General features: G+C 43.6%; 1 protein-coding gene and 1 long non-coding RNA gene across 4 annotated transcripts in view; both read left to right on the top strand.

Annotated features, from left to right (window-relative positions):
* Positions 1–26,250, top strand: part of LOC123492856 (X-linked interleukin-1 receptor accessory protein-like 2) — a 368,998-nt gene that overhangs the window by 105,736 nt on the left and 237,012 nt on the right. The window lies entirely within an intron of this gene.
* Positions 22,014–24,414, top strand: LOC123492858. Of its 3 annotated transcripts, none has more exons than XR_006661893.1 (4): positions 22,014–22,256; positions 23,100–23,174; positions 23,603–24,206; positions 24,325–24,414. It is a non-coding gene; the product is annotated as an uncharacterized LOC123492858 (long non-coding RNA). The 3 variants fall into 3 exon arrangements; XR_006661892.1 differs by having other exon boundaries at positions 23,100–23,838; positions 24,077–24,206; XR_006661891.1 differs by having other exon boundaries at positions 23,100–24,206.

Genomic DNA, 26,250 nt, shown 5'->3' with positions numbered 1-26,250 from the left:
CTCTGCTAGCCAACCCCACACCAAACGAATTGCACTTAACGTAATTAAAATGACATGTATAATACTGAAAAACTAAATTAATGCTAAGTACAGTATGCTCTTCTAAGTGATTTAATAAGTGCATGTTACAAATCCTAAAGTAGCTAGTTCAACATATAAGAAGTCAAAGACAGGAACTGTGGCTTGCTTGATATTCATTATGACAGATATGAAGTCAACAGTGCAGTAGATGTTCTTCCTATAGTTCAACTGTCATTAAGCCTCTGTCTGTGATATGAACGCAGCCAGCACATTAAATTATTTCTGTAACATTTATTTATATATTTAACTCTTTAATGAGCAGAGGCGCTAACTGCTCAGAACTGAATTATGTTGTCTTCCCATTACACAGAGATGTTGGCTCAAATAAATAGTTTGTACATTTAGGTTCTAAACAACCCTGATGAATGATACAGTATGCATCCATCTGAATTGTGATAAAGTGCCTTTGGTGAAAAACGCATTAAGGCCATAACATTTATTAAATGATGAAGAAAAGCTTGATTGCCCTGGTAGATGTTTGGCAGATCATAATCATCAATAAATAAATGTGTATTGCACAGGAGACATTATACAGCTGCCTTAAGGGACATTGATTTAGGAAATGTGTTGACCACTTAAAATTGAGCTTGGAATAGATCTGTAAATAGAAACATCACAAAGGCAATTTATCAACGTGACCAATCATGAGGTATAATGAGATATACTGCCCACATAATAAATGTTCCAAATTGAATATGAAAGCAGTAGTGCTGAGCGATTCATGATTTTTGGGGGGGTTATTAAACAACTAATTGACCGATGTTGTCACGCCCTGGCTCGGGGGACTCTTAAATGTTGAGCCAGGGTGTGGAGTTTCTGTTACATTTTCTATGCTTTTGTTCTAGATCGTTTATATCTATGTTGGCCAGGGTGGTTCCCAATCAGAGACAGCTGTAGCTCGTTGTCTCTGATTGGGGACTATACTTAGGCAGCCTGTTTGGCACTAGTATGTTGTGGGATCTTGTTCCGTAGGGTTTTGTGTATAACCTAGGACTTCACGTATCGTTTGGTTTGTTGTTTTGATCGTGTGTGTACACAAATAAAGAATGTACGCTTATCACGCTGCGCCTTGGTCCGCTTCATCTGTCGACGATCGTGACAGATGTTGGTTCAATTATCCATTTAGTTAGTTTTTTTTGTGAGCTCAACGCGCTGTTTCTCTAGAGAGAAATGAAATTGTTCACGAGAGAAATCAAGTCAAGGACTATGTGGGATGCTGGGCTGAAGGGAGTTGTAGTTTTCATTAAGCAAATATTCAACCTAGTTCAGCGCAGAAACATGATAATTAACCACAATGATCATAATCCATTACGCCTGTTCATTCCGGCTCGGACAGAGATGGATAGACTTTTACGCCTTAGGTTAGATACACACAGACCGCATGAGAGAAGAATGTACTGTACACAACTGAAATATTATATTATTTCATAGTAATTTCCTATTTTTCTATTGATGTCTACCCAATGTGGACCTGACAGAGACAATGGAATATCTTTGGCAATTGAATGTTCACTATTTTCGGCTTTGGAATGTCCATTAAAAAGCTCTAAAATAATTTGTCATTATTTCTTAATGCATTTAATGTTGAAAACAATTATCGAAACCGAAATCAAACCGACCTCAAAAAGTACTAATTGCCCAGCACAAGAAATCAGAGATCTGCAAGAAACGTACTTATAAAAAGTATTATCTTTAGGGATACAAACATTGCATTAGCAACAATGCAAAACTAAACTGCGACTCTACTGAAAAGTGAGATCGATTGAACCAGTTGGAGCGAGAGAGGACCTTGGGCGTGATGCCTTTCTCTGCCCTGTAATGTTAGCTGAGAGACAGCCTAATTCATAATAATGACAGAAGGAATCCCAAATGTAATATGAAAAAAGGCTTTGTCCCTGTCTCTTGCAATGACCTCACCTGTGTTAAACACAGGTGAATCTAAGGCACCTTCAGCATAGTGCATAGAGGCTAACCCACTACTGTAATTAAAACAAACGGCATGGAAAGACAATTAGATGAGCTTTTCAGAGTCTTTACACTGAGGCCTGCATGGTTTAGGAAGTTCTCGTTCATTACGGGGTCCAGGCGCTAGTTGCTACTGACAGGCCTGTTTGAGACTGGTCTGAGTTCACCTCTCTGGCAGCTTTGAGACATACTTCTCCCTCTGCCTTACCTTTTTCATCAGATCTATAGTGGTTGGGGAGCTGTGTGCATTTGTAGTGGCCAAAGTGGTGCAGTGTATTCTTAGTTGCTATGGGGAAATACACTCAATAACTGGTTGTGCCACCTTTAGCTGCAATGACTGCAACCAAATGCTTCCTGTAGTTGTTGATCAGACTCTCACATCGCTGTGGAGGAATTTTGGCCCACTCTTGCATGCAGAACTGCTTTAACTCAGCATTTGCAAGAATGAACTGCTCGTTTCAAGTACTGCCACAACATCTCAATTGGGATTAGGTCTGAACTTTGACTAGGCCATTCCAAAACTTCAAATTTGATGCATTTTAACCATTTTAATGTAAACTTGATTGTGTGTTTTGGATCATTGTCTTGCTGCATGACTCAGCTGCGCTTCAGCTTCAGCTCACAGATGGATGGCCTGACATTCTCCTGTAGAACTCTCTGATACAGAGTGGAATTCATGGTTCCTTCTATTAAGGCAAGTCATCCAGGTCCTGAGGCAGCAAAGCATCCCCAAAGCATCACACTACCACCCCATGCTTGACCGTTGGTATAAGGTTCTTCCTGTGGAATGCAGTGTTTGGTTTTCGCCAGGCTTAACGTGACCCATGTTGTCCAACAAATTTGAAGTTTTGGAATGGCCTAGTCAAAGTCCAGACCTAATCCCAATTGAGATGTTGTGGCAGGACTTGAAACGAGCAGTTCATGCTTGAAAACCCACAAATGTCGCTGAGTTAAAGCATTTCTGCATGCAAGAGTGGGTCAAAATTCCTCCACAGCGATGTGAGAGACTGATCAACAACTACAGGAAGTTTTTAGTTGCAGTCATTGCAGCTAAAGGTGGCACAACCAGTTATTGAGTGTAAGGGGGCAATTACTTTTTCACACAGGGGAATTGGGTGTTGCATAACTCTATTTGTTTGTGTTATTTGTAAACTCAGGTTCCCTTTATCTAATATTAGGTTTTGGTTGAAGATCTGATAACATTCAGTATTAAAAATATGCAAATATTTACATACAGTTGTGAGTGCATACAATTTTTCTTGTACTGGTCCCCTGTGGGAATCAAACCCACAACCCTGGCGTAGCAAGCGCCATGCTCTACCAACTGAGCCACACAGAATCATATGTTATATACAGGTAACTACCCAAATAATGGAAACACTTGAGTAAATGAGGGATACAAAGTATATTGAAAGCAGGTACTTCCACCCAGGTGTGGTTCCTGAGTTAATTAAGCAATTAACATCCCATCATGCCTAGGGGTCATGTATAAAAATGCTGGGCAGGCCATTCTTTTGGCTACCATGGCTATGCCCCATGGGATGAAAATGCCCCCATCCACAGGGCACGAGTGGTCACTGAATGGTTTGATGAGCATGAAAATAATGTACAGAATATACCATGGCCGTCTCAGTCACCAGATATCAACCCAATTGAACAGTTATGGGAGATTCTGGAGCGGCGCTTGACACAGCGTTTTCCACCACCGTCAACAAAACACCAAATTATGGAATTTCTCATGGAAGAATGGTGTCACATCCCTCCAATAGAGTTCCAGACACTTGTAGAATCTATGCCAAGGTGCATTGAAGCTGTTCTGGCTCGTGGTGGCCCAACGACCTTATAAGACACTTTATGTTGGTGTTTGCCTTATTTTGGCAGTTACCTGTATACAGTACCATACATTATAACTTATGTATACCGTACATTACATTACGAGACTACTTCACTGTAGATGCTCATGTGGCCGTTTTCTGCACTCTCTTCCCCGTTCCTTTTCTTCCAGCTCAGAATGGCATTGAACCAAAGTTAGTCATTACTGGAGGAATTGTTAGTCATTACTGGAGGAATTGAAAACCTTCCTCTCTCCTCTAGATCTGACAGTGGTGCTCCTGGTGTGATGTGGTGACTCATGGCTTCTGACTGTGACACATAATAATGGCTGCCAGTCCATAGAGTGTCAATTACCTGTCAAATAAAGATGAGTCAGCATGGGGTCCTTTTGCGTCCTAAATGACTAGGCAACTAGTGTACAGTAGCCCTTCACCACTGGACCCTGTCAGTGGTTACAGAAGTGAATGATTTGGATCTGGCAGGCCATTTGAACTTGACCTGACCTCTGAACTATAGTTCAGTTTCTGTTGAACAATGGTACTGCCCTTAGCTGTCCCTTAGCGAAGGATTTAAGTGGGAGAAGCATCTTTCATTCATTTGCTCTTTATCAAATCAAACTTTATTGGTCACATATTTAGCAGATGTTATTGCGGGTGTAGCGAAATGCTTGTGTTTATAGCTCCAACAGTGCAGTAGTATCTAACAATTCACAACAATACACACTAATCTAAAAGTAGAAGAATGGAATTAAGAAATATAGACATATTAGGATGAGAAATGTCAGAGTGGCATAGACTAAAATACAGTAGAATAGAATACAGTATATACATATGAGATGAGTAAAGCAAAAATATGTACATATTATTAAAGTGGCTAGTGTTCCATTATTAAAGTGGCCAGTGATTTCAAGTCTATGTATATAGGGCAGTAGCCTCTAAGGTGCAGGATTGCGTAACCGGGTGGAAGCCGCCTAGTGATGACTATTTAACAGTCTTGAGATAGAAGCTGTTTTTCAGACTCTCGGCCCCAGCTTTGATGCACCTGTACTGACCTCGCCATCTGGATGATAGCGGGGTGAACAGGCCGTGGCTCGGGTGGTTGTTGTCATTGATGATCTTTTTGGCCTTCCTGTGACATCGGGTGCTGTAGGTGTCCTGGAGGGCAAGTAGTTTGCCCCCGGTGATGCATTGGGCAGACCGCACCACCCTCTGGAGAGCCCTGCGGTTGTGGGCGGTGCAGTTGCCGTACCAGGCGGTGATACAGCCAGACAGGATGCTCTCAATTGTGCATCTGTAAAAGTTTGTGAGGGTTTTAGGTGCCAAGCCACATTTCTTCAGTCTCCTGAGGTTGAAGAGGCGCTGTTGCGCCTTCTTCACCACACTGTCTGTGTGGGTGGACCATTTCAGATCGTCAGTGACGTGTACGCCGAGGAACTTGAATCTTTCCACCTTCTCCACTGCGCTCCTGTCGATGTGGATAGGGGCGTGCTCCCTCTGCTGTTTCCCGAAGTCCACGATCAGCTCCTTTGTTTTGTTTACTTTGAGTGAGGTTATTTACCTGACACTACTCTCCCAGGGCCCTCACCTCCTCCCTGTAGGCTGTCTCGTCATTGTTGGTAATCAGGCCTACAAGGTTGTGTTGTCTGCAAACTTGATGATTGAGTTGGAGGCGTGCGTGGCCACACAGTCGTGGGTGAACAGGGAGTACAGGAGGGGGCTGAGCACTCACCCTTGTGGGGCCCCTGTGTTGAGGATCAGCGAAGTGGAGGTGTTGTTTCCTACCTTCACCACCTGGGGGTGGCCCGGCAGGAATTCCAGGACCCAGTTGCACAGGGCCGGGTTCAGACCCAGGGCCCCGACTTAATGATGAGCTTGGAGCTATGGTGTTGAATGCTGAGCTATAGTCAATGAACAGCATTCTTACATAGGGTATTCCTCTTGTCCAGATGGGATAGGGCAGTGAGTGTGCAGTGCGATGGCTATTGCATCGTCTGTGGATCTATTGGGGCGGTAAGCAAATTGAAGTGGGTCTAGGGTGTCAGGTAAGGTAGAGGTGATATGATCCTTAACTAGCCTCTCAAAGCACTTCGTGATGACAGAAGTGAGTGCTACGGGGCGATACTAATTTAGTTCAGTTACCTTTGCTTTCTTGGGTACAGGAACAATGGTGGACATCTTGAAGAAAGTGGGGACAGCAGACTGGGATAGGGAGAGATTGAATATGTCCGTAAACACTCCAGCCAGCTGGTCTGCGCATGCTCTGAGGACGCGGCTAGGGATGCCGTTTGGTCCGGCAGCCTTGCGAGGGATAACACGCTTAAATGTCTTACTCCCGTCGGCCACGGAGAAGGAGAGCCCACAGTCCTTGGTAGCGGGCCACGTCGGTGGCACTGTGTTATCCTCAAAGCGGGCGAAGAAGGTGTTTAGCTTGTCCAGAAGCAAGACATCAGTGTCCGCGACGGAGGGAATAACTACACTGTTTGTATTTCGGCCATATTCCCAGTCACCTTGCCATGGTTAAATGCGGTGGTTCGTGCTTTCAGTTTTGCGCGAATGCTGCCATCTATCCACGGTTTCTGGTTTGGGTAGGTTTTAATAGTCACGGTGGGTACAACATCTCCTATACACTTCCTGATGAACTCAGTCACCGTATCCGTGTATTCGTCAATGTTATTCTCGGAGGCTACCCGGAACATGATCAAAACAATCTTGAAGCATGGATTCCAATTGGTCAGACCAGCGTTGGAATAGACCTTAGCACGGGTACTTAATGTTTGAGTTTCTACCTATAGGAAGGGAGGAGCAAAATAGAGTCGTGATCAGATTTGCCAAAGGGAGGGCGGGGGAGGGCCTTTTAGGCATTTCGAACAGTTGAATAGCTATGGTCCGATGTTTTCTCCGAGCGAGTACTACAGTCAATGTGTTGGTAGAACTTTGGTAGTGTTTTCCTCAAATTTGCTTTGTTAAAATCCCGAGCTACATTAAATGCGGCCTCAGGATATGTGGTTTCCAGTTTGCATAAAGTCCAGTGTAGTTCTTTGAGGGCCGTCGTGGTATCGGTTTGAGGGGGAATGTACGTGACTATAACCGAAGATAATTCTCTTGGGGGGTAATACGGTCGGCATTTGATTGTGAGGTATTCTAGGTCAGGTGAACAAAAGGACTTGAGTTCCTGTATGTTATCACAATCACACCATGAGTAGTTACTCATGGAACATACACCCCTGCCTTACTTCTTCCCAGAGAGTTCTTTATTCCTGTCTGCGTGATGTACTCAGAACCCAGCTGGCTGTATGGACAAAGACAGTATATCCTGAGAGAGCCATGTTTCCGTGAAACAGAGTATGTTACAATCCCTGATGTCTCTCTGGAAGGAGCTCCTCACCCTGAGCTCGTCTACTTTATTATCCAGAGACTGAACATTAGCGAGTAATATACTCTGAAGCAGTGGATGGTGTGCACGCCTCCTGAGTCGGACTAGAAGTCCACTCCGAATACCTCTTCTCCGGCGGCGTTTTGGATCAGCCTCTGGAATCTGTTCAAATGCCCTTGTGGGTACGAACAAAGGATCCAATTCGGAAAAGTCGTATTCCTGGTTGTAATGCTGGTGAGTTACCGCCGCTCAGATATCCATGATATCCAAAAGTTCTTTCCGGCTGTATGTAATAACACAAAAACAATTTGGGGCTAATAATGTAAGAAATAACACACAAAAAAACAAAATACTGCAAAGTTGCTTAGGAGCTAAAAGCAGAGCTGCCATATCTGTCGGCGCCTTGTAGGACTGGATGTGTTTGAAAGGGAAATGCTGTTTTTGGAATCAGAGATTCAAGTTGTTGATCTCTCTGTACATTTCCCTGCCTATGAGGTAAAATCAAAGTGCCATGTCCTAACATAGCTTTGACTCAAATTCATTTGGATTTTTATATATATTTCAGTGACCCTTACACACCAACAATGAAATCCTAGATGGACAATGAGAGGGGACATTAACGTGATATGACATCTAATTAATAATGGACAATCATACTCTGGCCAATTCAAAGTGGAGCAGAGACATTGGTTTTCTATTGCAACGTACAGGTAACTGCCTAAATAAAGGAAACATTAACATAAAGTTACATAACAGCTTCAATGCACCTTGGCATAGATTCTATAAGTGTCTGGAACTCTGTTGAAGGGATGCGAAACCATTCTTCCACGAGAAATTCCATAATTTGGTGTTTTGTTGATAGTGGTGGAAAACGCTGTCTCAGGCGCAGCTCCAGAATGTCCCATAAGTGTTCATTTGGATTGAGATCTGGTAACTTGTCACGCCTGCCCCCGCTCCCCCTCGTGGCTGACCATCATTACACACACCTGTCACCATCATTACACGCATCAACGCTTCATTGGACTCACTTGAACTTCATCACTGCTTGGTTACCTTCCCTATATCTGTCTGTTCCTCAGTTTGATCCCTGTGTCTGCATTAATGTTAGTTTCCGTTGTCTAGACGCTGTCTGTGTTTTGTTCCTGCCTGTTTTTTCATTAAATGTTGACTCCCTGTACTCCCAGCGCCTGTCCTTACATAACTGAGACGGCCATGGCATATGGTTTACATAGTTTTAATGCTCATCAAACCATTCAGTGACGACTCGTGCCCTGTGGATGGGGGCATTGTCATCCTAATTGGGCATAGCCATGGTTGCCAAAATAATGGCTTGCCCAGCATATTTATACATGACCTTATACATGATGGGATGTTAATTTCTTAATTAACTCAGAAACCACACCTGTGTGGAAGCACCTGCTCCCAATACTTTATATTCCTTATTTACTCAAGTGTTTCCATTATTTTGGCAGTTACGTGTATATACAGTTTATATACAGTAAATATGTCAATATATTTATAGCATACATAGTTAAGCGCCGATTGTACGAAGTGCTGGGTTAGTATTGGTAGACTAGCTGATTGTACGAAGTGCTGGGTTAGTATTGGTAGACCAACTGATTTTATGAAGTGCTGGATTAATATTAGTAGACCAGCGTAATTGCATGATATGGATTAATCAGTCCTGTGTGAAATGCCTAAGAGTCTTAAAGACGTGCTCCAGTACTTTGGCGACTAGTCATTATTTTTTAAGCATCCTGTTTTGGGCTGGCTGTGTCAATATGTGGTTCATACATGCATAATCTATAAGCCACGAAACCCCTAGTTTGAAAGTGACTGTTTTCTGGAAGCTGTGCTGCACCATTTTCCCTATATTTCCCCCCACGTGGGCATGCCCCCTAGCAATTCGAGTTCCAGCCAATAAGATTCAGTCCCTCGCCATTTGAGTGACAGCTAGCAAGAATCACACACAGCATAGCGAGCGAGAGAGCAATGACGTGGTGCACATATCTGCACATATGTTTTACCTGTGTTCCTCTGTAGCTCAGTTGGTAGAGCATGGCACTTGCAATGCCAGGATAGTGGGTTTGATTCCCAGGACCACCCATATGTAAAATACATGCACGCATGGCTCTAAGTCGCTTTGGATAAAAGTGTCTGATAAATGGCATGTTATTTGATGTAGTATGCAATTTTCATGGACCACTTTTAGCTTGTGGGTGCTACTTTCAGAACTAATGGCTACAAAGTATACAAAAGTACCAGAGAATCCCTTTAAGTGAAAGCCTCTTGCCCCAGGTAAGAGCATGCAACAAAGTGGTTATGTCCTGTACGTGGAGCATGCAATGTATGTTTATTAATCTTTCAATATAGTAAAATCGAAGCAAAACAAAGAGCCACTAAAAAATACCACACACATTGAAAACTATAAGCAAAAAGTCTTATTTCTTCATTTAAGGATGCACATTTCGGTCAATTTTGCTGTGGACTAACCAACACCCATTAACCAGTTATTAAACGGTTACATTCGTTCCAGTCAAATTATGTGACCAACAGAAACTACTATGCATGGGTATTGGAAACTGAACTTTTTCATTAAGAGCTAAAAAAAACATGCGACAATAGCAAGCCTATCCTCTCATATTATTGAACATGCAACTATTGTAATGAAGAAGGCAATGTAATACATCATTTCCAAACATTTGCCAAAATGCAATTTGTGGGAAAACTGTTCTAAAAGAAGCACCTGAGGCTAGCCTTTTCATGTGATAGAGATTAACATCTCAGTTATAAACTTAGAAAGAGGCAAAATCTAAATATGCAACAACTAGGATGGGTTGCTAATATGACTAGGATAATGCCTTTGGCTTCTGGACAACGAAAGAAAGTTGATATGAAAACCAGTAGAACAGAAGAGAAATGCTAAGAAACTTTTTCGGTTGCTAGCTTAGCTGTTGTTGTTAGCTGCTGTGTGCTGCTCCTCTCTGTCTCTCCCTCTGCTCGGCTGCTCCCTGAGCTGCTGCAGCCTCTGAGTTGCCAAGCAACAAGTCTCCCTCTGGCTTGGTTGCGGCTCAGTCTGACTAGAGACAGAGCCATTAGTTGACATTAAGCAAGCTACTTTCGAACTCTATAAACTCACTGTACATTACTATTTACGTCAAAATGATAATTCCAGTCGACCCCGACAGTGTTCCGGTTTTATGACTGACGAGATTTGTTAAATTCTGGCACCAATTTAATTCCAATAAATTATGCAAATTACCCTATAGACCGATAAGCATGACTGGTCAAATTTATTTTCAGCGGCTAACCGACTAACAGTTAATCGTTAACATCCCTACCATGTGGACCAATAGAGAGTGCCTGTGATGTGTAACATGCATGAGTTAGTCAAGTGACCTTGATTCAATATTGGATCAAGTGTTTTATAGCTCCTATATTGTCGTTTGGATTAAACCTTTTTGCATAGAGATGTGACATATGGGATGTTAATGAGAATTACAGTCCCATTTAGATGTGTAATAAATACTATATCATGGCCCTTTTCAGTATGGCTGCTTGTCTGAGCTGATCTGTCCTCGGCAAGCAGCAACAGAGCCCCTTCTGCCTGTCAGCTGAGCAAGAGTGGCCCCAGGAGACTGATTTTTATCATGGATGCCGAAATGTTGCTTAAGGAGAGTCAGGCAGGTCGGTTGACCCCAGCTCGTTGGACTTTAATTGGACTGGGGAAAGAGCATTATGTTTCTCTCTCCTCCCTCTCTAGGAGTCTGCCCCATCTCCCCTCCTGCCTCTCCTTTGGCATGGCATCACTTGTTTCCCTCCACTGTCAGATGTGACCGAGAACTGCTGGTTATTCTTAACATGTCTTTGGACCAGGGTTACTATTCAGGAGGCTCTCTCTCTCTCTCAAACATTGTTTCTGCGAACATCTTCATCTGTCCTGCCTGCCTGATCGTGATGAGTACATGAACTCATGTAACAGTTGTAGAGATCTGGGGGTAACTAAACATTGCATTGAAGTTTTCTGGTTCTTGTTCCTTTAGGATTTGGGCATTCGGGTATAGATCCATTCAAATGAGAGGAAGGGTAATCCGCAGTGTGTCTTCCGCTGGGATACAGTGTGCTTTGTTTGGGTGCCTGTCCTCCTGTGTATCATCAAACCTTTCCTTTGAAATGTCTAAATGCAAGATAAGACCTCCCTCAAGGCAAGACTTATTGAGATATGAATTCTCTGTCACCTACGCTTTGAAATTCCATAGCTTCAATTTGCTGTGGGGGGAAAAGGGGAATTGGAAAAGCCAATTGAATCTTTCCCATCAGAGCCCGTTTACTGTACTAGCTGGGTTAGTGGCACACCATCAACACAGTCAATAGCACCAGAACAGCCTGGGTTAGTGACTCACCATCAACACAGTCAATAGCACCAGGACAGCCTGGGTTAGTGACTCACCATCAACACAGTCAATAGCACCAGGACAGCCTGGGTTAGTGACTCACCATCAACACAGTCAATAGCACCAGGACAGCCTGGGTTAGTGACTCACCATCAACACAATCAATAGCACCAGGACAGCCTGGGTTAGTGACTCACCATCAACACAGTCAATAGCACCAGGACAGCCTGGGTTAGTGACTCACCATCAACACAGTCAATAGCACCAGGACAGCCTGGGTTAGTGACTCACCATCAACACAGTCAATAGCACCAGGACAGCCTGGGTTAGTGACTCACCATCGACACAGTCAATAGCACCAGAACAGCCTGGGTTAGTGACTCACCATCGACACAGTCAATAGCACCAGAACAGCCTGGGTTAGTGACTCACCATCGACACAGTAAATACAACCAGAACAGCCTGGGTTAGTGACTCACCATCGACACAGTCAATAGCACCAGAACAGAACATAGGATCTGCCAAGAGAATTGTTTACATAACATTGTCACATCAAACCCACTTTGATTCGCATTATCTTTAGAAGGTATTTGTTCTCTTTCTATTCCAGTCTTTTCCTTTCAGTCTTTCCGAAGAAAAATCTCCTCTTAAAAAAACACCCCATACCGTTGTCTTGTAAGGCTGGTCCAGAGGCTGGTTGCGGTCTGGAAGCTTAAGTTGTGTTTTAACTCTAGGCAGCTATCATAAAAAGGGATGTATGATTTTACAGTTATTCCTTTTGAGCTACAGTCTGCTCCTAACTGCTTATTTCTCCACAGGCAAAATCAGATCAGTGCTAATTTCTTTCTTCTCTAGTTTGATTTAGATGAGGCCTGTTGTATGTCAGACAGCATCATATAATGTGACATGATAAAGGAATGTTTCTATCTGTCACGGTACTGTATAATATTGTATCATACCTCTATCTCATGAAGTGGAAAACATGGTACAGTATATGATCTCTTACACAGAGTAAATAGTTCATCTTTGTTTATCCAGATATGTAAAGGGACTTAGCCTGAGAAAGAAAGAAAGAAAGAAAGAAAGAAAGAAAGAAAGAAAGAAAGAAAGAAAGAAAGAAAGAAAGAAAGAAAGAAAGAAAGAAAGAAAGAAAGAAAGAAAGAAAGAAAGAAAGAAAGACAGAGGGAGAAAAAATGAGTACATCCACTATTATTTGTCACATGCTTCATAAACAACAGGTGTGGACTAACAGTGAAACGCTTGGTAAACAACAGGTGTGGACTAACAGTGAAATGCTTGGTAAACAACAGGTGTAGACTAACAGGGAAATGCTTCATAAACAACAGGTGTAGACTAACAGTGAAATGCTTGGTAAATAACAGGTGTAGACTAACAGTGAAATGCTTGGTAAACAACAGGTGTAGACTAACAGTGAAATGCTTCATAAACAACAGGTGTAGACTAACAGTGAAATGCTTCATAAACAACAGGTGTGGACTAACAGTGAAATGCTTGGTAAACAACAGGTATAGACTAACAGTGAAATGCTTGGTAAACAACAGGTGTCGACTAACAGTGAAATGCTTGGTAAACAACAGGTGTCGACTAACAGTGAAATGCTTGGTAAACAACAGGTGTCGACTAACAGTGAAATGCTTGGTAAACAACAGGTGTAGACTAACAGTGAAATGCTTCATAAACAACAGGTGTCGACTAACAGTGAAATGCTTCATAAACAACAGGTCTCGACTAACAGTGAAATGCTTAGTAAACAACAGGTGTAAACTAACAGTGACATGCTTCATAAACAACAGGTGTAGACTAACAGTGATATGCTTCATAAACAACAGGTGTAGACTAAGAGTGAAGTGCTTGGTAAACAACAGGTGTAGACTAACAGTGAAGTGCTTCATAAACAACAGGTGTAGACTAAGAGTGAAGTGCTTGGTAAACAACAGGTGTAGACTAACAGTGAAGTGCTTCATAAACAACAGGTGTAGACTAACAGTGAATTGCTTTGTAAACAACAGGTGTAGACGAACTGTCAGAAGGCGACGGTGAAATGCGGTAGGCGAAGTCAAACGCAGGACACAGAGCTTACTGGAAACGTACTTTACTTGAAAGTAACCAGAGAAGAAAAACATCTCCATACAAGGAGGAAAAACAACCTACACACTAACACTGCCGAAGACGAATACAATAACACACAACACACAATGCACGACAGAGGGTTAAATAGGGGATACAATACAACATAATGGGGAACAGGTGTACACAATCAGGACAAAACATGTCAAACACCGAAACATAGATCGGTGGCAGCTAGTACTCCGGGGACGACGAACGCCGAAGCCTGCCCGAGCAAGGAGGAGGAGCAGCCTCGGCTGATTCCGTGACAGTACCCCCCTTGACGCGCGGCTCCAGCCGGGGACGGCCAGGAGGACACGGAGCAGGGCGAGTCGGATGACTCCGGTGGAAGTCCCTCACATGGAGGGATCTAGAATGTCCCTCCTGGGGACCCAGCACCGTTCCTCCGGACCGTACCCCTCCCACTCCACGAGATACTGCAGGCCCCTCGTCCGACGCCTCGAATCCAAGATGGAACGGACTGAGTACGCCAGAGCCCCCTCGATGTCCAACGGGGCGGAGGAGCCTCTCGTACCTCATTCTCCTGGAGTGGACCAGCCACCACCGGCCTGAGGAGAGACACATGGAACGAGGGGTTAATGCGATAATACCTGGGCAGTTGTAACCTATAACATACCTCGTTCAATCTCCTCAGGACTTTAAAGGGCCCCACAAACCGCCGACCCAGCTTCCGGCAGGGCAGGCGAAGGGGCAGGTTTTGGGTCGAGAGCCAGACCCGGTCTCCTGGTGCATACACCGGCGCCTCACTGCGGTGGCGATCGGCGCTCGCCTTTTGCCGCCTGATGGCACGCTGCAGATGGACATGCGCAGCGTTCCAAGTTTCCTCCGAGCGCCGAAACCACTCGTCCACCGCAGGGGCTTCGGTCTGGCTCTGATGCCAAGGTGCCAGAACCGGCTGATAACCTAACACACACCCGAGCTCCATAGGGGTCAGCTCGGAAGTGCTGGGGGATGGAATGGACGGCCCCGAATCCGGATGTCCGCGGGTAGCCAACAGGGTATCCAGGCTAATCGACATGTCCACCAGTTGGTCAAAGCTGAGGTTGGTGTCCCTGCAGGCTAATTCCCGACGCACGTCCTCCCTCAGGCTGCATCTGTAGTGGTCGATGAGGGCCCTCTCATTCCATCCCGTGTTGGCTGCTAGTGTCCGGAAGTCCAGCGCGAACTCCTCCCCTGTCTAAGGTGGAATAGACGCTCACCCGCCGCTTTACCCTCTGGGGAATGATCGAATACTGCCCGGAAGCGGCGGGTGAACTCCGCATAGCTGACCGTAGCGGCGTCTATCCCACCCCATTCGGCGTTGGCCCATTCCAGCGCCTTGCCGGACAGACAGGAGATGAGGGCGGAAACGCTCTCGTATCCCGAGGGCGCCGGGTGAATGGTTGCTAGGTAGAGTTCAACCTGGAGTAGGAAACCCTGACACCCGGCCGCGGTGCCATCATAAGCCCTCGGGAGTGAGAGCCGAATCCCACTGGACTCCGGAGATGGACCGATGGGTATGGCTGATGGTGGTGGTATCGTAGGATGAGGTGTGGGCAAACCTCCACTCTCCCATCGCCTCAAGGTGTCCATCACCCCTTGGATGGTGGTGCCCAGGTGCTGGATCACGGCCTCTTGTTGGGTTACACGCTCCTCCAGTGCTCCCCTGAGCGCGGACGATCCTGCTGACTCCATCGGGAATGTGTGTTATTCTGTCAGAAGGCGACGGTGAAATGCGGTAGGCGAAGTCAAACGCAGGACACAGAGCTTACTGGAAACTTACTTTACTTGAAAGTAACCAGAGAAGAAAAACATCTCCATACAAGGAGGAAAAACAACCCGCACACTAACACTGCCGAAGACGAATACAATAACACACAACACACAATGCACGACAGAGGGTTAAATAGGGGATACAATACAACATAATGGGGAACAGGTGTACACAATCAGGACAAAACAAGTCAAACACCGAAACATAGATCGGTGGCAGCTAGTACTCCGGGGACGACGAACGCCGAAGCCTGTCCGAGCAAGGAGGAGGAGCAGCCTCGGCTGATTCCGTGACACGAACAGTGTAATGCTTACTTACGTGTCCTTTTCCAACAATGCAGAGTTAATGATAAAGAAAAAATAATTAAAATAAAATAAAAACAGGAATAAATACACAGTGAATAACAAATGACAAAAACGAGTAAAAATAACATATACAGGGAATAGAAAATAACATGGCTATATACAGGGAGCAGAAAATAATATGCCAATATACAGGGAGCAGAAAATAACATGGTTATATACAGGGAGTAGAAAATAACATGGCTATATACAGGGAGTAAAAAATAACATGGCTATATACAGGGAGTAGAAAATAACATGGATATATACAGGGATCAGAGAATAACATGGTTATATACAGGGAGTAGAAAATAACATGGCTATATACAGGGAGCAGAAAATAACATGGTTATATACAGGGAGCATAAAATACATGGCTATATACAGGGAGCAGAAAATAACATGGTTATATACAGGGAGCAGAAAATAACATGGTTATATACAGGGAGCAGTGTGTATGTGGTCCTCTGTAGCTCAGCTGGTAGAGCATGGCGCTTGTAACACCAAGGTAGTGGGTTCGATCCCCGGGACCACCCATACACCAAAAAAATGTATGCACGCATGACTGTAAGTCGCTTTGGATAAAAGCGTCTGCTAAATGGCATATTATTATTATTATTATATTCAGGGAGTAGAAAATAACATGGCTATATACAGGGAGCAGAAAATACATGGCTATATACAGGGAGCATAAAATACATGGCTATATACAGGGAGCAGAAAATAACATGGTTATATACAGGGAGCAGAAAATAACATGGTTATATACAGGGAGTAGAAAATATCATGGCTATATACAGGGAGTAGAAAATAACATGGTTATATACAGGGAGCAGAAAATAACATGGTTATATACAGGGAGCAGAAAATAACATGGCTAAATACAGGGAGTAGAAAATACATGCCAATATACAGGGAGTAGAAAATAACATGGCTATATACAGGGAATAGAAAATAACATGGTTATATACAGGGAGTAGAAAATATCATGGCTATATACAGGGAGTAGAAAATGACATGGCTATATACAGGGAGTAACAGTACCGAGTCGATGTGCAGGGGTAGGAGGTAATAACATGGCTATTTACAGGAAGTACCAGTACCGAGTCGATGTGCAGGGGTATGAGGTAATAACGTGTGTGTGTGTGTGTGTGTTGGGATGTCAGTGTAAGTATTTGTGAGTGTGTGGGTAGAGTCCAGTGTGTGTGCATAGAGTCAGTGCAAGAGAGCACCCAAGCCAACAGTCTATGGCTTGGGTGCCTGGATTCTTTAAAAAATGTTTGGGCCTTCCTCTGACACCGCTGGCTTTCATGGCTATAGATGTGAGTGCTACTGAGCGATAGTCATTTAGACAGGCTATCTTGGCGTTCTTTGGCACGGGGACTATGGTGGTTTGCTTAAAACAAGTTGGTATTACAGACCTGGTCAGAGATACGTTGAAAATATCAGTGAAGACATGCCAGAGTACGCGACTGAGTTAGTTCTGAGTTAGTTCTGAGTATGTTCTGAGTATGCGTGTTCATGCAAGAGTGCATGTGTGTTTGGATTGTCTCATTGGTTGATCTGCCCATCCATACAACACCTGTTTTCCTCCACATTATGTTGATCTTCCATCCATACAACACCTGTTCCCCTCCACATTATGTTGATCTTCCATCCATACAACACCTGTTCCCCTCCACATTATGTTGATCTGTCCATCCATACAACACCTGTTCCCCTCCACATTATGTTGATCTGTCCATCCATACAACACCTGTTCCCCTCCACATTATGTTGATCTGCCCATCCATACAACACCTGTTCCCCTCCACATTATGTTGATCTTCCATCCATACAACACCTGTTCCCCTCCACATTATGTTGATCTTCCATCCATACAACACCTGTTCCCCTCCACATTATGTTGATCTGTCCATCCATACAACACCTGTTCCCCTCCACATTATGTTGATCTGTCCATCCATACAACACCTGTTCCCCTCCACATTATGTTGATCTGTCCATCCATACAACATCTGTTCTCCTCCACATTATGTTGATCTGTCCATCCATACAACACCTGTTCCCCTCCACATTATGTTGATCTTCCATCCATACAACACCTGTTCTCCTCCACATTATGCTGATCTTTCATCCATACAACATCTGTTCTCCTCCACATTATGTTGATCTGTCCATCCATACAACACCTGTTCCCCTCCACATTATGTTGATCTGTCCATCCATACAACACCTGTTCTCCTCCACATTATGTTGATCTTCCATACATACAACACCTGTTCCCCTCCACATTATGTTGATCTGTCCATCCATACAACACCTGTTCCCCTCCACATCATTTGTCCACATGGTTAGCTAGCCACCTCCTGCTGTGAGGCAGAAGTGCCCGTGGTCCATAAATGCTGACATTTACATTGGAGGGCACTATGCAATGGAAATGGAGATCAGCCTGGCCCCATACTGACCTCCCCCAGACCTGGCTCTGGAGCACTTGCCATATTAAGTGTTTCAGGGGAGACCTACTCAACAGGGGTCTGGATTCTAATTAAGAGTCATCATGGATTAGGGCTTGTGAGAAACACTTAATACAGGTCATTTAATAAGCAGGAAGCACAGCGCCGTGCGTGGTAGCAGCCCCATGACATCTGTAACTCACAGACTTGGATCTCTGTCACAGTTTGTGATTGACATATTTTATGTATGAGAATGAGCAGCTTGTGTTTTTTACTGAAGAGAGACATTGATGTATTAGGCGTAGGCTAGTCTGTGACTGTGTTTGGTTTCAAAGATAATCAAGATGAGCTCTTAGTTGATTTTCTTTGTTTTTATTGTAGTAGATCAGACACTCACATATATTAATAGGTAACCTGTAGGGCAGAGAGTATTTTTTCGAAGCGACGTCAGTTGGTCTGTTTTAAGCATTTGTGCTTAGGTTGTCTATTTAGACGAGTGGAAAGTTCTCCATTATCTTAACTGTGGGGTTAAAATGGAGCATCCCTATTGCTGGGAGTTTTCCGTAAGCGTTCCCAGATCACCCCACTGCCGACAGACACCCATGTGCCGGCTGGGGCAGGAGTGCCTGATGGAGAGAATTTGTGTCAGGGCTGTCTATGCTGCTCAGGCTCACCCCAGTCAGGTCTCTGCTCTCATCAGGGCACAGGGAATTGATGGCTGTCAGCGCTGTGCTGAGTCGGCACTTCCCTACGCCACATGCCTCGGCCAAGGTTAGCCAGGCGCCATGACATCATCAGTGACTCGCATCAGGGCCCGCAGGCTTTGTTGTCCACCTATAATCGTCAGTTTGCTTGTTTGTAAATAGAAGAGCTGTTTTAATCGATTGGTGGTCAAGGTAACCATCAAACTCAAATTTGTTGTAGTGACTGCCCCTAAACACCAACTAATCCCTTTGAAAACGGCCTACAGTGCATTCGGAAAGTATTCAGACCCCTTGACTTTTCCACATTTTGTTACGTTACAGCCTTATTCTAAAATGGATTACATTGATGAGGGGAGAAAAACAAACAATCTACACACAATACCCCATAATGACAAAGCAAAAACACGTTTTTAGAATTGTTTTCAAATTTATAAAAACTTAAAAACTTAAATATCACATTTACATTAGTATTTGGACCCTTTACTCAGTATTTTGTTGAAGCACCTTTGTCAGCAATTACAGCCTCAAGTCTTCGTGGGTATGACGCTACAAGCTTGGCACACCTGTATTTGGGGAGTTTCTCCCATTCTTCTCTGCAGATCCTCTCAAGCTGTCAGGTTGGATGGGGAGCGTCGCTGCACAGCTATTTTCAGGTCTCTCCAGAAATGTTCGATCGGGTTCAAGTCTGGGTTCTGGCTGGGCCACTCAAGGACATTCAGAGATTTGTCCCGAAGCCACTCCTGCGTTGTCTTGGCTGCGTGCTTAGGGTCATTGTCCTGTTAGAAGGTGAACCTTCGCCCCAGTCTGAGGTCCTGAGTGCTCTGGAGCAGGTTTTCATCAAGGATCTCTCTGTACTTTGCTCCGTTCATCTTTCCCTCAATCCTGACTATTCTCCCAGTCCCTGCTGCTGAAAAACATCTCCACAGCATGATGCTGCCACCACCATGCTTCACCGTAGGGATGGTATTGGCCTGGTAATGAGCGGTGACTGGTTTCCTCCAGACGTGACGCTTGGCATTCAGGCCAAAGAGTTCAATCTTTGTTTCTTCAGACCAGAGAATCTTGTTTCTCATGGTCTGAGAGTCCTTTAGGTGCCTTTTGGCAAACTCCAAGCGGGATGTCATGTGACTTTTACTGAGGAGTGGCATCCATCTGGCCACTCTACCATAAAGGCCTGATTGGTGGAGTGCTGCAGAGATGGTTGTCCTTCTGGAAGGTTCTCCCATCTCCACAGAGGAACTCTGGAGCTCTGTCAGAGTGACCATCGGGTTCTTGGCCACCTCCCTGACCAAGGCCCTTCTCCCCCGACTGCTCAGTTATACAGTCAGCAAAGACGGCTTCAAGAAGATGATAAACAAGCTGGACAGGAGATATAAGATTCCATCTCGCACATATTTTTCACAAGTCGGCTTCCCAACACTATAACAAATTTAGGGAGATGTTGAAACATTGAATGTCTCGTTGAATGACTGGACCAGACTCCAATGTTTTGGACAGGCTGCACCTTGCAATCGTTAGGCTACGTGTTACATGTTTTTAAGGCATTTTGACTTATAATTTAAATTAGAATAATGATTGAGCCTACTTATACATGATTACACAATCATAAGCTTCCTATTTCATCTGCAGCCTATGGCTGCCTGAATAAATAATTAACTAAGGTTATTTAATAACTCATAATGGTGCAATAGGAAATAGGAACTCATAATGTTAAGTGCTGCTCTGATAGTACACTATATTTTGATGATCATGTAAAAACTGTGCTTGTTAATAATCCTATCTAATATCATATGTAGCCTATAACAATGTTTGAAAATATTTGTTTAATTTGGTTTTGCATTCAGTTAGCACAGTATGTATTAATTCAAATGATCTCATTTTAGAAATGATGTTCTCTACCCTGACAGTCGCTTTAACCATGTCTGATGGAATTACCAAGTTTTCACCCAAGTGTTTGAAAATCACAATTCATAATCACAATTGAAATATATGGCCCAATCGCAATTTGATATTTTGTCCAAAGCGTGCAGCCCTAGTTTGGATTACAATTGTGTCAACAAATCATACACCCTTTTGCCTTTTGCCAAGCTTCCCTTCATTGTATGGGGCTCAGTTGTTTTATCGACGTATGTGAAGCTAGCTACAATAAGGATTAGCCACAATAGTGGAATTTGCAGTTCATCAGCGATGCAAATGGTTACGAATAGTGGAATCATGCCATATGTGGAGTAGATAATTCTAAGGTTAGAATGTTGTTATATAAATTCAACAAAATACAATCATTAGTTAATTTGACCAAAATCTGTTGAAATCGAACTGTGGATGTATTACACTTCAGAATTGCGTTGGGGGCATACTTATATTTCACTGTACAGCCTTACCTATGGATTGTTGATCAATGAAATTGGGGTATCAGTCTACTCAATGACACCCACAGAACACAACTGTGAAGACTTTACTCAAATATTAGCTTCATAGATCTTATTACGGGACTTTGACTGTGGGAAATCACCTCCCCATTTCATGGGGTTTCAGAGTCCCGCAATATGATCTACGACACTAATATTTGTTTAAAGATGCACTATGCAGAAATCGCTCCGCCATTTCCTGGTTGCTAAAATTCTAATAGATGCCCCATTTCATTGATCCACTATCCATAGATAAGGCTGTACAGTGAAATGTAAGTATGCCCCCAATGCAATTCTGAAATCTAATACATCCACAATTCGATTTCATTTTTTGTTGTTGGTCAAATTAACTAATTACTATCTTTTTGTTGAATTTATATAACATTCCAACCTTGTTCAGCATTATCTAGTCCATAATGGCATGATTCCACTATTTGTTCCATTAGCATTACTTTCAATGAGGGACTTTTATTCATTTATTTAGAAGGCGAACCGCAAATTCTACTATTGTGGCTAATCCATATTGTGTCTAGCTTCACATAGGTGATTCATCGCCCCCAGCTCATTCAAATTAGACTGAAAAGCATTATGGATCGGCCATGCAATGTATGCTTCCAGCAGAATGAACAGCCAACAACTATGGTTTGCATGCCCTGCCGAAGGACCCTATTGCACAGCCAACAACTAGGGTTTGCATGCCCTGGCGAAGGACCCTATTGCACAGCCAACAACTATGGTCTGCCCTGCCGAAGGACCCTATCATGCAGAACAGGTGGATGGAGTTCGTGGTTCCCAGTCGTGGTGAGTATACCGGTAGCTAGACCATAGACTGCTGGTTATGTATCTGGTTATGTATATTTAGAAAATCATTATCACTATCATCGCTAGCATAGCTGATGTTAACTAGCTGGATACGTAACTAGCTAGATATCTAGCTAGGTAGCTGGCTAACGCGTTAGCCTACCTCAATACAACTCGGATTTGGCTTGGAAACACAATAACATTTCAAAAGAAGGCAAATAATTGTAGGAAAACCTTTTGTCATGATTATGATGTCGCCAGATTGACTTTAGATGCAGTATAACTTTAGCCAGCTACCTAAGATTGAATGGACCACCGTATTTTAGCTAGCTAACATTAGCATTGCTAGCTATTTTTGACGAACTTTGCTAATAACAGTAATGGCAATATTGCGATCTCTAAAGTAAATTTGCCAACATCATACTATGGCAAAGTTGTTTCCTACTAATTATTTGCCTACTTTAGCAATGTCATTGTATTTCCATGCCACTCTAAGTTAGTGTAATTTAGACTAAACAGTCACATTAGCCTCCGAGGTGCAACCCATGTCTAGGGCACAAATACATATTGGATGCAGCTAAGGTGGTACTAACTAACTCATGTCTGACTACAACAGTGTACTAACTAGCAGCAACAAACTCAAACCAACCAGGGCCATAGCAAAACTTGTCACAGTTGGTTGCATAGTGTAATGGCATCACCGGCCTGAATCTAATCCAATCTCGAGCCAGGCAGTCTACATCTGTAATGCATAGAATTAGCTTCCAAACGAGATTACAATATTTCTCAAGCTATGTTTATAATTGAGCGATGATGACAATCGTTGCCCTGTTTTTCTGTTAGACAAAGTGTACAGTTGGGTGCCAGACTGATCCCCTGGGTATGAACGGATGCCGGGACCTACCAGAAGGAGCAAAGGTGGGTATCATAACCATAGTTTCACTTCAGAAGTTGCTGTAATTGAATGAACATACATTTTTGACCCATTAATTACGCGTGGTTACAGGGTTGAAACAGAAACAACTCAAAGGGTTAAGTTTAGGTATTCATTTAGAGTGATTAGGGTTATGGTTTGGGGAAGGCTTAAAACAAAATAGTTAAAAACAATCGCTGTTTCCATTAAGTATCATCAAGTACTCTCCTTGCTTGCTAGGGAATTGTGAACTGCCGTGGCACGGTGGTCTAAGCAGTGCTCTCTGGCTCTAAACCTTGTGAGGGGGGGGGTGAGCACCGACAAATGCATATATTGATGTCCTCAGGACCTTTTCAAACGTCCAAAATCGATGGCTCTTTCTTGTGACTAGCCTGATCATAACATGTCCAGCAATGTGATTGCAATTCTTTAGCGACCTCATAAGATTGCCTGCTGCAGTTGTTAGAGCGATGTCCAGTTTGCAGCAGAACATGCAGCATAGACAAGACCAGCAAGGGAGCCCTCATCAGCATCATGCAGACAGGCCCTCGCTGTGAGCATTCCTATGAATGGAACAGTCAGCCACATGTTGGCAAGTATCTGACCAGCAACCTGCACCTGTCAGCGGCAAAAACTTTCACAGGCTCATCATTTGTACAAATACAGAAGGTAACCCACTTCATTACTTTGATACATTTGATAACCCAATTGTGAAACATAATTTATGTAAACTGACATTATTTGTTGCTTATTTTCTATTTCTTAGATGCATATAATATCCAGGGCATTTTATGATACCTGAAGTGAAATAGAAAGGTGAACGCAGTGATCAGGTTGGTTCCTCCAGGCTAATCATTTATAATGTAATCAGTGCTCTGTGTGTGTGCGTGTGCGTGCAACCGACCAGTATCTTTGATGAGGGGCCAGGAGCTGATCTACGCTGCTATGGCCATCAATGTGGCTCGGGCAAAGACCTCACCTCCAGCCTCACCTCTTGCCTGCTCACCAACTGTCGTCGATGGGGAGACCAGAATTGGGTAGGTTTTATCTGACCTGTTCAAACTTCAACATAGTACCTGTCTGTGTGTCAGATATTACCTATCCTAACTGCCATTGGTAATAGAACAGTGACTATATGTGTGTATGTGTTCACAGAAACATGTATGGAGCCAGCACATGGAGTCTTGCAATATGATGTGATGAAGTCCAGACTGACAGTCGAGCTTGATACTGATGTCTATGAATGGAGAGAACAAATATATTTTTACTAGACACAACCTTTACTTATATTGTATTTTTGTATTATTGAATTGGATGGTATCAGTCAATATGGGGAGGGAGAAACCCTGTGTATTCTGACCCAGGATCAGGGAACTCCTGTTGTATATAGGACACCACACAGGAAGGTATGACCACTCTGACATGTTTGCAAAGGTAGCCCCATTACCACCAGACAAAATGCTGATAGGCAAAGGATCTGTATCGGCTGGGAATACCAATGAAAGGTGAGATGTTCACTTTGTTATATTAGCCAGAACACTGCTTCTATGGTGTTATGTAAAGGGTTGTTTATTCTACACGGACCTGTTACTACATTTGAAAGTGATCCAAACACTTAGTTTAGAATATCTACATAAATTCAGCAATTGCATTCTTCTCATATTACTCTGTAGGCTACTGACCTATTCAAAGCTTCCTCCGGCATCTCACCATACATCTGTCTGTAGTTATTGAACTCAACCTGCAGGAGGTTTGTTTGTTGTGATTGAGTGGGGGGGAAACAGCTGCGGCCAAGGTTATGAAAGATGCATGCGTCTTGGTGGTGGCAAGGACACATCCAAGAAACACCACATCAAACCAGATCCCCAAACCAAAAAACAGGGCCAAATCGGCGGGTGCAGTTTTTCTTTAAGGTTTGCCTAAAAACACAAGATTGTTGTCTTTTTGACAGTATTTTGAATGAACAAAGTCTCTGTACTGTACACTGTAGGAACACCTTCCACTAACATGGTTCTTCACATGAGGAACGCTTCTTATTAGCAACCCAAACCCTCGAAAATTCCATGTTACCAGAACATGGTGTTGAATGTTCTTCTTCCATCCACTTACCTTGTTGCTGCTGTACCGAGTGGTTTCTATCCCAAATCGGTTCTCATCTTAAATACCTGTAGTGCCTAGCTACCTGTGGCCTGGCTCCTCATAAAAGAACAGCGGTATCTCTACAGGCAAGGCCCTGCTAAATTGTCACATCACATGATCTGGCTCTGGCTGTGTAGGGGCCTCCAGGGAAAATGCATAGTCCCCAGATTGCAGAGGTAAGTGCATCGGGACAGAGGACCTTAAGGGAAAAAAGAAGAGCTCACAGAGGGAAGGAGGAGGAGGAGAGGGATGTGGGGCCTGCTTGGGTGGGAGTGACTGGGGACTCATCCCTGTAGGGGACGGTGTATGTGTGACTCACTGTGCCTGCGTCAGGTGCTGCGAGACTGGATATGCTCCAGTCCAGCCAGCTCCCCGTTCCCCTTTCTCCAGAGAGCTCCACACAGTCCTGTGTAATTATGCAAAAATATTCCCACACAGCCATTGGGCCCAACTTCCCCTTCCAATTGTTCCAGACAGCATTGGCTGTCAACACACAGATTTGGCTCCTTGTCACAAATCAATGTGTTTGATTCGGGTTCTGTTGGAGCATTAGCTTTGAAATGGAGGTTTGGAAAAGTGCTTGAGGATTCTGCAGAAATGCAGTGGCAGCCCCCCTGCTGAGATAGTCTGCTGTTATGCACCTGCCTCATGCATGACAATGGAAACGTAGTGTTGTTGTGTCCATGTAAAACAGAGGACACATAGGAACTGCAGCCAGTCTGGAGGACGGATGTCATCAAGCTTAAAATTAACAGAAGCAGTCCCTCATAAAGTATCCATATTTTATTTCTAAACATAACAATCTGTTATGATGCAAAATGTCTGGACAAAATTAGTCATATTATGCAAAGGTATTCTGGGAGCTGACTGTGTTTAAAGCAAGATTGTCTGTGATATTCGTATTTGAGACAATAAACGGATAAAGATTCTCACAGAAAAAAA

Source organism: Coregonus clupeaformis, chromosome 2 (genome assembly GCF_020615455.1).
Source record: "Coregonus clupeaformis isolate EN_2021a chromosome 2, ASM2061545v1, whole genome shotgun sequence".
Classification (NCBI taxonomy): Eukaryota; Metazoa; Chordata; class Actinopteri; order Salmoniformes; family Salmonidae; genus Coregonus; species Coregonus clupeaformis.
This window is presented reverse-complemented; position numbering and strand designations above follow the sequence as displayed.